The sequence below is a fragment of the Akebia trifoliata genome, chromosome 3, assembly GCF_017979445.1.
Source record: "Akebia trifoliata isolate Shusen 1 chromosome 3, ASM1797944v1, whole genome shotgun sequence".
NCBI lineage: Eukaryota > Viridiplantae > Streptophyta > Magnoliopsida > Ranunculales > Lardizabalaceae > Akebia > Akebia trifoliata.
The window spans coordinates 26,944,493-26,958,012 of record NC_141377.1 but is presented as its reverse complement, the minus strand read 5'-3'; the positions used below and the strand labels follow the sequence as shown (position 1 = coordinate 26,958,012).

The 13,520-nt window shown below is 35.7% G+C and overlaps 1 long non-coding RNA gene and 1 pseudogene across 1 annotated transcript; one reads left to right on the top strand and one right to left on the bottom strand.

Annotated features, from left to right (window-relative positions):
- The first annotated feature begins 3,503 nt into the window (after positions 1 to 3,503).
- LOC147406236 (8-amino-7-oxononanoate synthase-like) overlaps positions 3,504 to 13,520 on the top strand; it is a 16,817-nt pseudogene continuing 6,800 nt past the window's right edge.
- LOC147406237 (uncharacterized) lies at positions 6,126 to 8,591 on the bottom strand. Its single transcript, XR_015176369.1, has 3 exons — positions 8,443 to 8,591; positions 6,337 to 6,523; positions 6,126 to 6,256 (listed from the first exon to the last, which is right to left on the bottom strand). It is a non-coding gene; the product is annotated as an uncharacterized LOC147406237 (long non-coding RNA).

The following is a 13,520-nucleotide window of genomic DNA, read 5'->3' as shown; positions in this document are numbered from 1 at the left end:
CAGGTTGAATGCAGGGCTTGCCAAGAACTTTTGGGCAGAAGTAGTGAAATGGCATGTTTCTTGATTAACAGATCACCTAGGACAACACTAGATGGGAAAGTAGCAGAGGAGATATAGACAGGGAGCATAGTAGACTATTCTGGTTTGAGAGTGTTTGGATGTCCAACCTATGTGCATGTTTCTAATGAGAAGAGGTCAAAGCTTGATGCAAAATCTAGATAGTGTATTTTTCTAGGGTATCAGAAAGGGGTGAAAGGCTTCAAGCTCTGGGATCCAAAGGCAAACAAGGTAGTGATCAGTAGAGATGCGATTTTTGATGAGAAAGTCATGCTACAACGTACTAAAGAAGAAGAGAAACAGGTGTCAGAAAATTACAGCAACTATGAGCACATGGTGCAGGTGGAACTAGAAAATGCTCAAAATGCAGGGAACTCTAACTCAGAGGATCATCAGCATCACAATACAGCTATAGACAGACCCATATACAGTATCAGGCCACCTACTAGGTATGGTTTTGAAGATTTGGTTTCTTATGCACTTATCACTAGTAGCGGGGATCCTATTACCTTTAAGGAGGCATTACATAGCCAAAAGAGAAGTAGATGGATGGGTGCTATGGAGAAGGAAATGCAATCTCTGCATAAGAACTAGACATGGGAGTTGGTGGAGCTTCCAGAGGAGAAAAGGGCAATAGGATGCAAATGGGTGTATAAGAAGAAAGAAGCAGTTTCAGAAAAAGATGGTGAGAAGTTCAAGGCTCTTCTAGTAGCAAAGGGTTACTCACAGAGGAAAGGGGTTGACTATGATGAGATCTTTTCTCCTGTGGTCAAACACACTTCCATCAGGGCAGTATTGGGTTTGATGACACATTTTGATATGCAGTTGGAACAGATGAATGTCAAGACAACGTTTCTCCATGGTGATTTGGAGGAGCAGATTTACATGGTATAGCCAGAAGGGTTTAGTTAACCTGGACAGGAACACTTGGTTTGTAAATTGAAGAAATCAATTTATGGGTTAAAGAAGTCTTCGAGGAAGTGGTACAAACGATTTGACTCCTACATGATCCAGATTGGCTACAAAAGATGTGAGTATGATTGTTGTGTTTATGTAAAGAGCATTGACGATGATTTATATATTTTTCTATTACTCCATGTGGATGATATGTTGATTGCTGCAAAGAGTATGAGTGAGGTCAACAAGTTGAAGACTTTGTTGAGTAGATAATTTGACATGAAGGATTTGGGTGCGGCTAAGAAGATTCTTGGGATGGATATTCGCAGGGACAGAGCTTCCAAGAGATTATGGTTATCTCGGCGTAACTATGTTGAAAGAGTGTTGGAAAGGTTCAGCATGGATAATGCAAAACCAGTTAGTATATTTTTGGCAAATCATTTTAGATTATCTATAGCTTAGTGCTCAAAGACAGATGATGAAGTGCAAAACATATCAAAGGTCCCATATGCCAGTGCAGTGGGGTGCTTGATGTATGCTATGATTTATACAAGACCAGATTTAGCACAAGTAGTCAGTGGGGTGAGCAAGTTTCTATCAAATCCAGGACGACAACATTGGAATGCAGTCAAGTAGATTTTCATATACTTGAGGGGTACTACAGACTATGGCATCATGTTTAGCAGATAGCAAGGTGATCCTTCAGTTGTGGGATATGTGGGTGCAAATTATGCAAGGGATTTGGATGACAAGAAGTCTACCACAGGTTATGTATTCACTCTTGTGAGAGGGCCTATTTGTTGGAGGTCTATGGTTCAGTATCTAGTTGCACTATTTACTACTGAGTCAGAATATATGGCAGTGGCTGAGGCTGCCAAGGAAATCGTGTGGCTTACAGGGTTGGTAAAGGAGTTGGGTATTCAACAAAACGGAGTTCAGTTGCATTGTGATAGTCAGAGTGCCATTTATTTGGCAAAGAACCAAGTGTATCATGCAAGAACCAAGCAGATAAATGTGAGGTTTCACAGGATCAATGAATTAGTTTCTTCTGGTGAACTATTGCTTGAGAAAATTCACACTTTTGATAATGCAACAGACATATTGACAAAGCCTGTTACCACAGATAAGTTCAAGCATTGCTTGAACTTGATTAATGTCTCCATTTGCTAGATGGGAGACGTCCCAACCTATTGTCCCAGGTGGAGTTCCAGGTTATGTTTCTTTGTTTTTTACTAAGGGTGGATATTCGCCAAGGTAGAGATTGTTGATATATGTGGCTCATATTAAGTGGAACACGTATATAAAGACTATAAGTAGATGCCAGCGTGAAGTTGGAGGAATTTTCTAATACCTATTGTACGACTAAGGTTTATTATAAATCCTTATGATCTAACCCTAATTTGACATATAGTGAAAATTCAGTTTTTCGTTTTTGTGGATATAGGCACATCATCGAACCACGTTAAATCTGTGTGTTTAATTTTATTTCTTTCTTGTTTCTCTTTTCGTATTATTCATCAAAATTACCACACGTAGCACAATAGTAACAACTAGTTTGACAACCACACAACTGCTCTTACTACATGATCTAATCTAATTAAGACAATGCAACATTGACCGATATTCTAATAGTGACAACATCAATGTTTAATGAAGGTGCCATCTTGGTAAGTTGGTAAAGTTGTGAGTGGTAGTAGTGCAAACCTACCTTCACTCACTAACCTACCTAAAATGGAAAATCTCTTTACAATAAGGAGAAAACGAGAGCCATGATAGTTTTCTAAACATTCCTTACTATGTTTATTTTTTTATTTTTTGTGGGTAACACTATTGCTATTATTTAGCAATTCTCCTATTATCACTAAACTCTACCAATGTAAACAAAGTAATACTAATTATATGAAAACTGTGTAATAGAAAAATTACATATGTTACAACTCAATTTTCATATTCTTATACCTAAAAATCTAATTATGTTGTGTAAATTCTTCGACTGAACATTATTTTACTGGGACATTATGATTTTTATTTATTTATTTAACTTTTATCTCTGATAAGTATACTTGTGCTTTTTATTTTTCGCAATGTTTTTGATAATGTAATACTACAAATCTGGGTGAATGGATTGACCATTCATATTGATTTATGATGCTTTTTGATTTTACAGGCAATGAGGTCATGTGGAAAGATAGAGACTTGCATGCAAAACTATCTTCCCTCGGCGGTTAAGGAAGTTACTTCTCTTATTAGGAAGTGATTACTGTTGACTGTTGGCTGTCATGTGCTCACGTATCATACTCCAGTTCGACCAGTGACCCTCTTATATTAATAGTTGTGCCCTTCTCGTAAGATTGGTCTTTTGGGGTAAAAGGTTGTCAACAATTATTTGTGCTTGAGTACTCATCCGACGATTACAAAGGCTGCTGCAGAGGTGCGCATAAGAGTATGTCATATTTTTATTTGTTTTCATATCATATGTTCAATAACTTATATTCGTTATCTTATATATTTCGAGCATTCTTCCAATTCAGGCAACCCAAGAGCATGAAATGGGTCCTAGAGGTTTTGCTTTGGTTTGTGGGTAAACAAATTACCATAGATTACTAGAGTCATCCTTAGCAGATTTGAATAAGAAAGAGGTACCACTACGTCATAATACGCCAAAAACGACTGTTCAGGATAGTCGTTTTTTTTTAAACAACTGCTCATACAGTCGCAAAAAAAGTCGTTTTAAAAGGAGTGATTTTTTAATTGCGACAGACAAAAACAGTCGGAAAAAACGATTGTCCTTGACAGTCAGAAAAGACGACAGTTGCTACAGTAAAATAAGGATATAGCGACGGTAACCGAACGTCACTATAGGGTATTTTTTTAAAAAAATATATTATTTCACACCTGCCCCCCTCACATGTTGTTGAATATTAGAGATACCCCTATATTTTGAAATTGATGACCTAGACCCCAACTAACAACATGAAAAGACCCAAATGCCCCTCGTCTTCAACTTTCATAAATCTAACATTTTCTAACTACCAATCCACTTGAATAATGGAAAAAAATAATGAATCGCTGAAATTGGATTTTCAATAACTCCCTGAAAATAATGAGTGCAAAAGTTCTTCCAACGATGAATTGTTGAAATTGGATTTTCGGTAACTCCCTGGAAAAAAAAATAAGCATCCAATTCAAAGTGTAGTGGAGACACTGACACCCAAATGGTAATAGTAATAACAAATAGCAGTAAAATTGCCAATAACAGCATCCAAGTAATAAATGAATAATAAAGAAAGGTGGAGAGAGAAAGGGAAGAAGTTCCAACACAAAACCATACCTCACCCTCAATAAGCGAAATAATTTCCTTCTTTAGACCATCAATAGTTAATGATTGCAACTTAGAATCAATCTAGTGCTTGTTGTAATCTTGTATAGTTCCACGCAAATTAACATTTTGATGAACCACAGGATGAAGCAACCTACGTAAGAAAATTGTAGATAAAAAAGGGACAACCTGATCCTGCAAAGCAATGAAATTGCTTCAAAAGTAAGCTACATGCCTCCAACATAAGAGATCCACTTGAATGACAAAAGGATGTACGATATGGTGACAAATATGCAAAGCAAAAAAATATATTCTATCTAGAAAAATAAACAATGTTAAGAACATATTATAATGACATCAAATCACAATTCTCAAAAAGGCCAATCTCCACTTTTTCTCAAATAAAATCACAATTGAAACCGAAACAAGAATGATGCCAAAGGAAACTCTGTCCTTTCAATAGGCCAAGGTAGGTACTTTCCAAAATGTTCTCTCTTTGACAACATCTCTAATTAATCAAATACATTTGGGGGGGGGGGGGGGGGGAATAATCATTCATTTTTTTCCACCATCCATCCATATCTTCTTCTTCAGACCCAAAACAATTTTAGGGGGAGAGCTAGAGGCAATGGGAGAGAATTAACTTGAAATAGACAGGTGATGAAGATGATGAACTAGAAGTGTTCAACTTGAGCACAGTGCTAAAACAAGATGGTGAGAAAAAGAAAAGTTAGGAATATTGTGCTAAGTAGTCTCCTAAAGCCTAAATTGATTCCAATATTCACCTTTTTGTCAACATGATAATTTATGAGTAGATCCAAATTGAGGTTCATGTTGTCAACCTGAAAATTACAAAAGGATTTAAACAGCAATTTTCACCCATCAGTCTGTCTACTCAACTTACTACTCCCTATATATGATACATAACTAGTAGGAAACTATTATTTCCCTCTCAATTACAAACAAACATATGGATCTTGTTCCCTTATCTGAAATCCTGGTTGTATTTCCTATTAATCTAATGCTTCCACGTGTATCTCCTTCCGTCAAACCACACGACTGTTGAACCTTGTGATCCCAACCACCCCATCTTCAAAAGCAAACATACCCTAGAGGCTACACAACTTCAATAGCAATGAAGCACCCCCCCTGGTTCATTAAATATTAGGGTACAAAACTTTAAACCATGTATATAGCTAGAAGAGACAAAAATGATAAACTTACTTTAAAAACAGGGCAGTCAAGTTTAAATCAATTTCGAGGACTATATCTCCAAGCCCCTTCGAGCCAATTCATTAACTCCTTTATACAGGTACTAGGGAGAAACACAAGTGGTTTTGGTTTATAAACCATAAATAAAGTACATATTTTTATACATATACAGTTAATAATCCCCTCTTTAAGGATTCTTAACCAACATTACTGATAAGCACTGGAGAGCAAACATGTATCAAGAACATTAATACGATGCTGGAGCTGATGAACATTAACACATACACACACACAAACACAAAAAAAACAAATAACTCTTCTAATTTGAAACAAGATGCCCTTTAATCCGCCATAGCAAGCATTAATTTTATAAGTAATTAAAAGGATGGCAATATAGTGCTTATTAATATCAGAGGTTAATGTCAACCAAAATATTTTCGACCTAAAAAATAAAAATAAAACATTTCAACCAAATGTTTGAAATTGCTGCAAAAGAGGTATTCACGACTGAACAGACATTTCAAGCAATTGCCACCACTGTTCTAGAGCAAAATCAACTCCTTTACCCCTTATGTTTTCCCCAATCTTCCATGATGTTCAGATAACATATACGTACACTTAGGCTCATCAATTCATGCTTAAACAATGAAATACAATGGATCTCTCAATAGAAGAAGAAATCTATGAAGTGCCATGATTACCTGCTGCTTTTGTAATTAATCTCAAGGCAGAGGTTATAGCCCCTGATGCAGCCAAACCAGCCAAAAAAGACTGCAGGTTCACAAAAAGAAAAAAGATTTATAATTCTGTCAAGTAAGCAACATGGATCATAGTTTGGCACAAACGGTTACCTTGAAACTACGATTTCAATCCAAGATGGTGCCATTGTATAGCCACACACTATAAAAATATGCAAATAGATTATCGAAAGTTGTAGCAAAAAAAAAAAATGCAGATTAGGAACACATACCGGGAACAAGCTAACATAGTAATCTTCAATCGTTAACACACTATTCCGAGCAAAGAGGCATCCATTTCCTAGAAGCCAACATACTAACATTGTGATATACTTTCCCTGGTAATTGCAACAAAGATTTGTTGCAAGTGAAAAAGTGGATAAAAAATAAATCATGTTACTCCATTCAATTCTGTTTAAAGTATGTTTTCTATTAATTCAAGTGTGTTTGTATCCATTTCCACTAATTAATATAGTAACTAAATATGAATTAAAAAGCAAGTGAAAAAGTGGGACTAATCCATCAACTTGTCAAAAAAATATTTTAGTAGAAACAGTGTCAATTTAAAATAATATATGCTTATCAGAGTAGGTACATATATGCTTAAGCTTCATGTAATAATAAATGTAGACAAGAAAGTTAAATAACAGCTATAAAATGTTAGTGCACAACCTCACCCCTAATATAAGTGCCACCTTGTTGTCATGGTGTGTAAAACCTCCTTTACACATAAACCTTGGAGAGAAAAAAATTCACCAATAATGTCCTCATGAAAACCACCAGTGATTACAACTGCGCTTAGAAAATGAAACAATGCAGTATTATCACACTAGCTTCATAAACTGGTGAACTTTTACCATCACTGCGTTTCTGTTTTTATTTTATTTTTAGAGGTAAGCTGGGCTTGGACCCACGAAAAGTCTATAACTATTGCAATACGAGATGATGAATATAAACACCATAACAAACAAGCCTATATCAGGGAATTAATAGGAGGATTGCAACTGCGGCATCAACTAATACAAATGGCTCCAAGCATATCCAAATTATGTGATATTCTTTTGTTGCTCATTAGTTCCTCTATTCCTTTCTGTATAGATTCATGTCATCTATTGGTTCAAGTGTGTTCACATAGGCTCTCACCTTGTCAATCCATGTTTTCTTGGTTTTCCTCTTTTTCAGACCTTCCACTTGCACATCATTCCTATTAATTGAATCTGTAATCTGTCTTTGTTGCACATGATCGAACCATTTCATTTCACTTGGATTAGTTCATCACCTATTAGGGCTACTGCTTACATTTTCCCGAATGCTTTCATTGCTAGTTGTCTTTCCTACTATTTCAATCATCAATTTTCTCATCCTCTCATCTCTACTAGCAAAAGGACTTTATGAATGGAAAACCCAATATTTGATATGGAAAAAATGGAATTCACGTTGCCGACCCCAATATTTGAGGTAAGGTATATGATGATGATTATGATGCTCTCTTTTCCTTTAATTTTGAATTTCTAACATAACTTGTACAGTCCACGAGACTGCACAAAATTGATCACCTTGAATGAGACAGATCGACACACTAGAGGAAAAACAATACACGTTGATACTTGGTAAGCTGATACAGCAAGATGTCTTGAACAAGACAGCTGAATGACACACTGGAGGAATAGCGATACACTTTGATTTGCAAAGAAACACAATACATCACTCTAAACTATTTGTAATGCTTAGTGAAACTGAAATACAACATACTTGTACATTTCATATAATAAACGAAGGCAACATGGTCCAAATCCTAAGCTGGTACGGTTGAAACAAGCAACTGCAACAATTAACACGTTTCATATAATAAACGAAGGCAACATGGTCCATAATGCACCAGAAATAAACTGGATAACCTTTTTCAGGAATTTATTTATTTATGGAAATCATAGCTAACACCATCAGCAGTTGAGAACTCAGATAGGAGACAGTATCTCCTGCTAAATGTTGAAGATGTACCCACATTCCCACATATCCAAATCAGTAAATTGGAAACAAACCAATTTGTAGAAACTCCAGAACCATGAAAAGACATTTAAATTTTACTGATTCAAAACCTATATCAGCATAAACAGAACAAGGTTCCAAGGGGTATGTCTGAAAACTTAAGGAACTAGGACATCAAAGCACTATATATCACAAGTTGTTCAGCAGAATGAAAAGAAATTAGGCACTTACGTTCCCTCGTCAATGTTGAGCTTCTTGTAAAAGTTAACCACAAACATGCCAACAAGTCGCCCATTGGTTGATCCTATCATTATTCCAGGCACAAATTGACCAGTTGGAACAGCCGTTCCAAATGTCACCACTACCAAAGTGTAAAACATAATCTGGAAACATAAAAAAAATTAAAAGAGAGATCAATTGTGCAAGAAAGAAGTAATACAAAGGTTAAATCATCCAACAATGGACAAGAAGATCCATATCCCAACTATTTGGGGTTGGCTATTGATTAGAAATTCTAGATTGAAATTTCATGGTAGCAAAATCCTAAAAACCTACCTGTTGTTGCGGAAGCTCAACTTAGTCAATTCCATCTCGATATTAAAAACCTAGAAAAAGAAATATATGGTTTAGAGATCAATTGCTACACTGTAAAATTGAATCAACACTATAGAACTAGGGTTTTGATTTAAATCGAACCAAAAAAATGAAACCAAAGCTATACTATCGAACCTGATTAAAGTTTCGATATCAGATCGAAAACTTAGAACCAAAGTTGCTGAAGATTATATAGAGAGAGACTGAGAGTTCAATCTGAAGAAATATCAAATAAAAAAACCAAAATCATTGAGTGAGATCGAGAGCTCAAACCCTAGAACAATTCAAGAGCGGGAAAAAACAAACAAACCTGATGAAAAGCGCTATGGATCCAACTTGAATAGATCGAGTCGAGAGAGAACAAGAGTTTGTTTATGTAAAGAGAGATGAATACAGAGGAATCCGATAATCAAACCTGATCGAAGAGAGAGAGAGAGAGAGAGAGAGAGAGAGCTTTAAGGAGAGATGAATACAGACGAATCCGAGAATCAAACCTGATCGAAGAGAGAGAGCGAGAGAGCGCAATTCGTTTTTCTCTGTTAGATGGGGAAGAAAGGGAATTTTTTTTTTCAGAGAATGGCTATTGGCACCCAAACTTTTATTTATAATGGTAGAAACGACGTTTACACGACTGCTAAAAACTGTCGCAATGAACGACAGCCTTTAGCAGTCGTTTTTAGCGCAATTGTGACGTCGCAAACAATGCAATATGACGTAGTGTACTATTGATGCCCATCTTAAATTATTTTCCTTATATTGCTTTTCAGTTGATTTGAATTTTTTTACTTCAATGCTTTTGTCAAACTGTAAACCATAAATGGATGTATGTTTATATGCACAAAAGTATTGGTTTTAGAAACGGATGTACATTGGCAATTGTATAATCTGAGATTAGTTTATTCCTATCCCATTTGTTTCTCCTTATTGGATTGATTTTTAAGTAGTTTCCATTGGCATAATTGGGGAGACCCACTTTCTATATGGCCTTTGTCAGCGTGAGCACGATACAATTTTTCTGTCACATGGAAAACGTGGGCAATTGTTCTCTTTCTTTCATATAGAAAACGTGGTCATCTTTGGCAAGCTAAGATTCCTCTCACTGGCATTTGTGCTTAGTTTTGTTATGTAAATTTGTTACAATATTGTATCAGTATTTTAATTAATAGAAGTTTACAGAGCTGGAAAGATACAAAATAAAAATAAATGGTCAATTTGGCAATGTAGCTAATAAATTTGTTACAATGTTGTATCAACTTTCAGTTAATACAAGTTTACAGAGTTGGAAAGAGAAAAAAAACAGTCAATGTTGATTTAATTATCTGGTGTTTTAGACCTGTTACTATTTTGAATGAATTTTCTTGAAATCCTCACTGATTTGTAATATCTTACTTAGATCTCCGAAGTTTCTATGGTTGTCTGTGGAAGTTAGAAATTTAAACTTTTCAAGAAAATTGTTAACTGTTCAACATTGACCTTCTTCTATGCCTTAAAATTTTTTTCCCCACTGAAGAATACATGCATTCTTTTTTTTAATTGTGGTCAAGGATTGCCTTCTCTGCCCTACAGGTTATGAAGCCAATATGGCCTTAATGGTAACACTTGGAAGTGTCTGCTCCCTCCTATCTTCTAATAATAAACCATTGAAGGATGAGAAAGTTGCCATATTTTCGGATGCTCTGAACCATGCATCGATTATTTGTGGCATCTATCTCACTGAGAGGCAACAGGAGGTACAAAGTTTTGTGTATAGGCACTCTGACATGGTCCACCTTAATGCTTTGTTGTAGGTTTCTTGTCATAAAATTTGACATATCAAGCTGCACAGTAAAGATGAAAGTTGTCGTGACTGACAGGTACTTGTCTATGCATAGCAATGTAATCATTTCTGTCAATGCCATTTTACTAGAGAAATGCTTACGTGAATCCATCCCATGCCATAAAAGTGAACTTATGTTTAGTGGATGCTAGATGTCCACTATAGGGACAAAGTCGAGGTTTGGGAATAGTTCAGCAAGGGAACAATTAGGAAAAAAGGGCAACAGTTGGCAAACATTTCATATATAAAATGATCCTAAAGTCAACCTTATGTTCTTTTTTTTTCAGAAAAAGGCCCATGTTTTCAAAAAATCACAAAATTCACGATTTAATTGGCAATTATTAAATTCGTCATTTAATCACATTTTTTTAAAAGTTACCTATTTATCATTATGAGTCTAACTGGGTTTCAAATAAAATTTGATAAGTAGATCATCCTATTGGATTCATTCACATTTTGATTCAATAGACTAGAGGTGTCTTATGTCTTGCTATTGTCAAAGGAGCTACTCAAGAAAAAATTTCATTGCTTTGAAGTGCATAACTTCCGAAGTACATTTTCTAATTGATGTGACTCTTTTTCGTGCAGCTTGTTTAGTATGGATGGGGATTTTGCTCTAGTAAACGAGCACAAATTTCTGTTGGTCATCAATGATGTAAGTGTGGCTTCCATTTTCACATTAACAGTCAGATATGCATGAAAGTACCTTCCAACATTAGAGGAATGTTCAGTTCAGAATGGGAGGCTATGAGAAGCTGTTCTTAGATTCGAAAATTCACGTTGTTTCCAAATTTTTCGGCGGAAATTTCAAGTTTAGGCTGAAATTGGAATGAAAAATGTTCCAAAATGTTTTGGAACTGTTTTGTTTTTCTCTTGACCAAAATATTTGCCTCGAAATTAGCTTTTAAACCTTCTCACAGCCTCTCTCTCATGTGTACAGCACTAATATGTGTATTTGAATGGACCATTAAAAGGGCTTCACCAAGAAAATCTTTTGGGCCAAAAATTCCACTTGATCAGATGATTGTAAGATACAATCTAAGTTATTAATGGTAAATGTTCTAAAAAAAATTATGGCAGTCTTTGACCCATTGACCCGTGGATCCAGCCTCCCTAATTGTTTGTTAGTGTATGTTAAAGACATGAATGATGACATATTCCCATCCATATATGCTGAAAGCATTCCTCAACAATGATGGAGCGGTTAAACTTGCATTTATTGAGAGTTGTTTCAGGCTCATGGAACATTTGTTTGTAGCAAGAATGCCGGGGAACTAGAAGAGAAGTATAACTGTGAAAGTGACGTTGACATATGCATAGGCACTTTGAGTAAGGCTGTAGGTTGCCGATGTGGATACATTGCATGCAGGTAATCATGTTCATTTCTATTGTTGTACTTATTTCTCTCCAAGAAAAAGTTCTTCATCATCACCATGAAAGATATATCCGACAACTTTGGGGTTGGCTGAAGGAATTTTGTTCCTCCATTCTCAGTGATTTATTGGTCACGGGTCAGATCCCTACAAACCGCAAGTTTCAAAAACTTTTTCTCTTTTGTGTTACTATTTTTAAGTGGCAAGCGGGGTTTGTTTGAACCTACTTTTGAGTGGGTTATTGGTCCCACTGCTTCCAAGAAAAAGCATGAGCCACTTCTATCAAGTGGGGACATGAGATCCAAATGGTTATTCGATCAAAATCACCCTAGTGAAAATTAAGGCCCAAAGTTGCTTCATTGCAACTGTTTCTTTGACTTTATTCCCTTATTTAAAATTTTAGTCCCACAAGTAAAGTAAAGTGAGGTAATTTGGGTTATGAGTTCTTTGCATAGGAATTTCCGATTAAAAATGTGTATATCTGACTTTTGAGTTTTGAATCCCAAATGAACAGCAAAAAGTGGATGCAGCTCTTTCAATCAAAGGGTTATTGTTTCATATTTTCAACCGCTCTACCACTGCCCATTGTCACCACTGCACATGGTAAGAATCTAATCCTTTTTTATATCACTTTACGATCCATGTTTCCCATTATAATATGTGATCCTTGTTTTGGAGTTGTGAACTTTTTTTTGGTAAAATTACTCTTATGTGGTTTCAGTAATAAGATGTTTGATTTGTTAGGTCACTTTCTATGCGGCCTAAATATTTCATTATATAACAGTAGCTTTCATAATTTAATTTGGATTATTAACAAAGTAAATATAACATATGGCACCTGCTGTTATTGTGCCAAAAAAGGAGGAATGGCGTAGAAGGGCCATTTGGAGCCGGTTGCAAGAGTTCCTCACCCTCACCCAAATCCCCATCCCTAGTCACGTTTATTTCACTAGTTGTTGGGAGTGAAGAAAAGGCCCTTCGTGCCAGCAGGTCTCTCTCTAGAATTTTTTCGCTCAAACACCTCCCATAGATTGACATATGCGGAGAGAGACAATTGAAAAAGGATAAATTTTTCTCTCTGCTACCCACATTTTTATAAAGAAATTGTGGAGATAAATTATAGGGAAGACTGTTATGAAGATTACAATGGAATTGATGGCATGAGCAGCCATAGTGAGTACCATATATTTCTCTCTGTTTAATGGATATATATATATATATATATAGTCAGGTTCACTAGCCAAAGTTTTGTCTTATGAGCTAAAAGTTTTGGAATGGGCTGATTTTTTTGTGAGGATAATCTCCTTCCGAAACTTCTAATCCCATCAAAAGTGGTTTATAAATTGACGGTCCACGATTCTTCAACTTATAAACTAGGGTTAGAAGTTTCAGAATTGGCTGATTTTTTTGTGAGGATAATCTCACCATAGAGATTATCCTCACAAAAAATCAACCTATTCAGAAACTTTTAGCCCATATAGGACAAAACACTCGTAAAGGAAATGCCTCTCAAGCAATAAGCTATG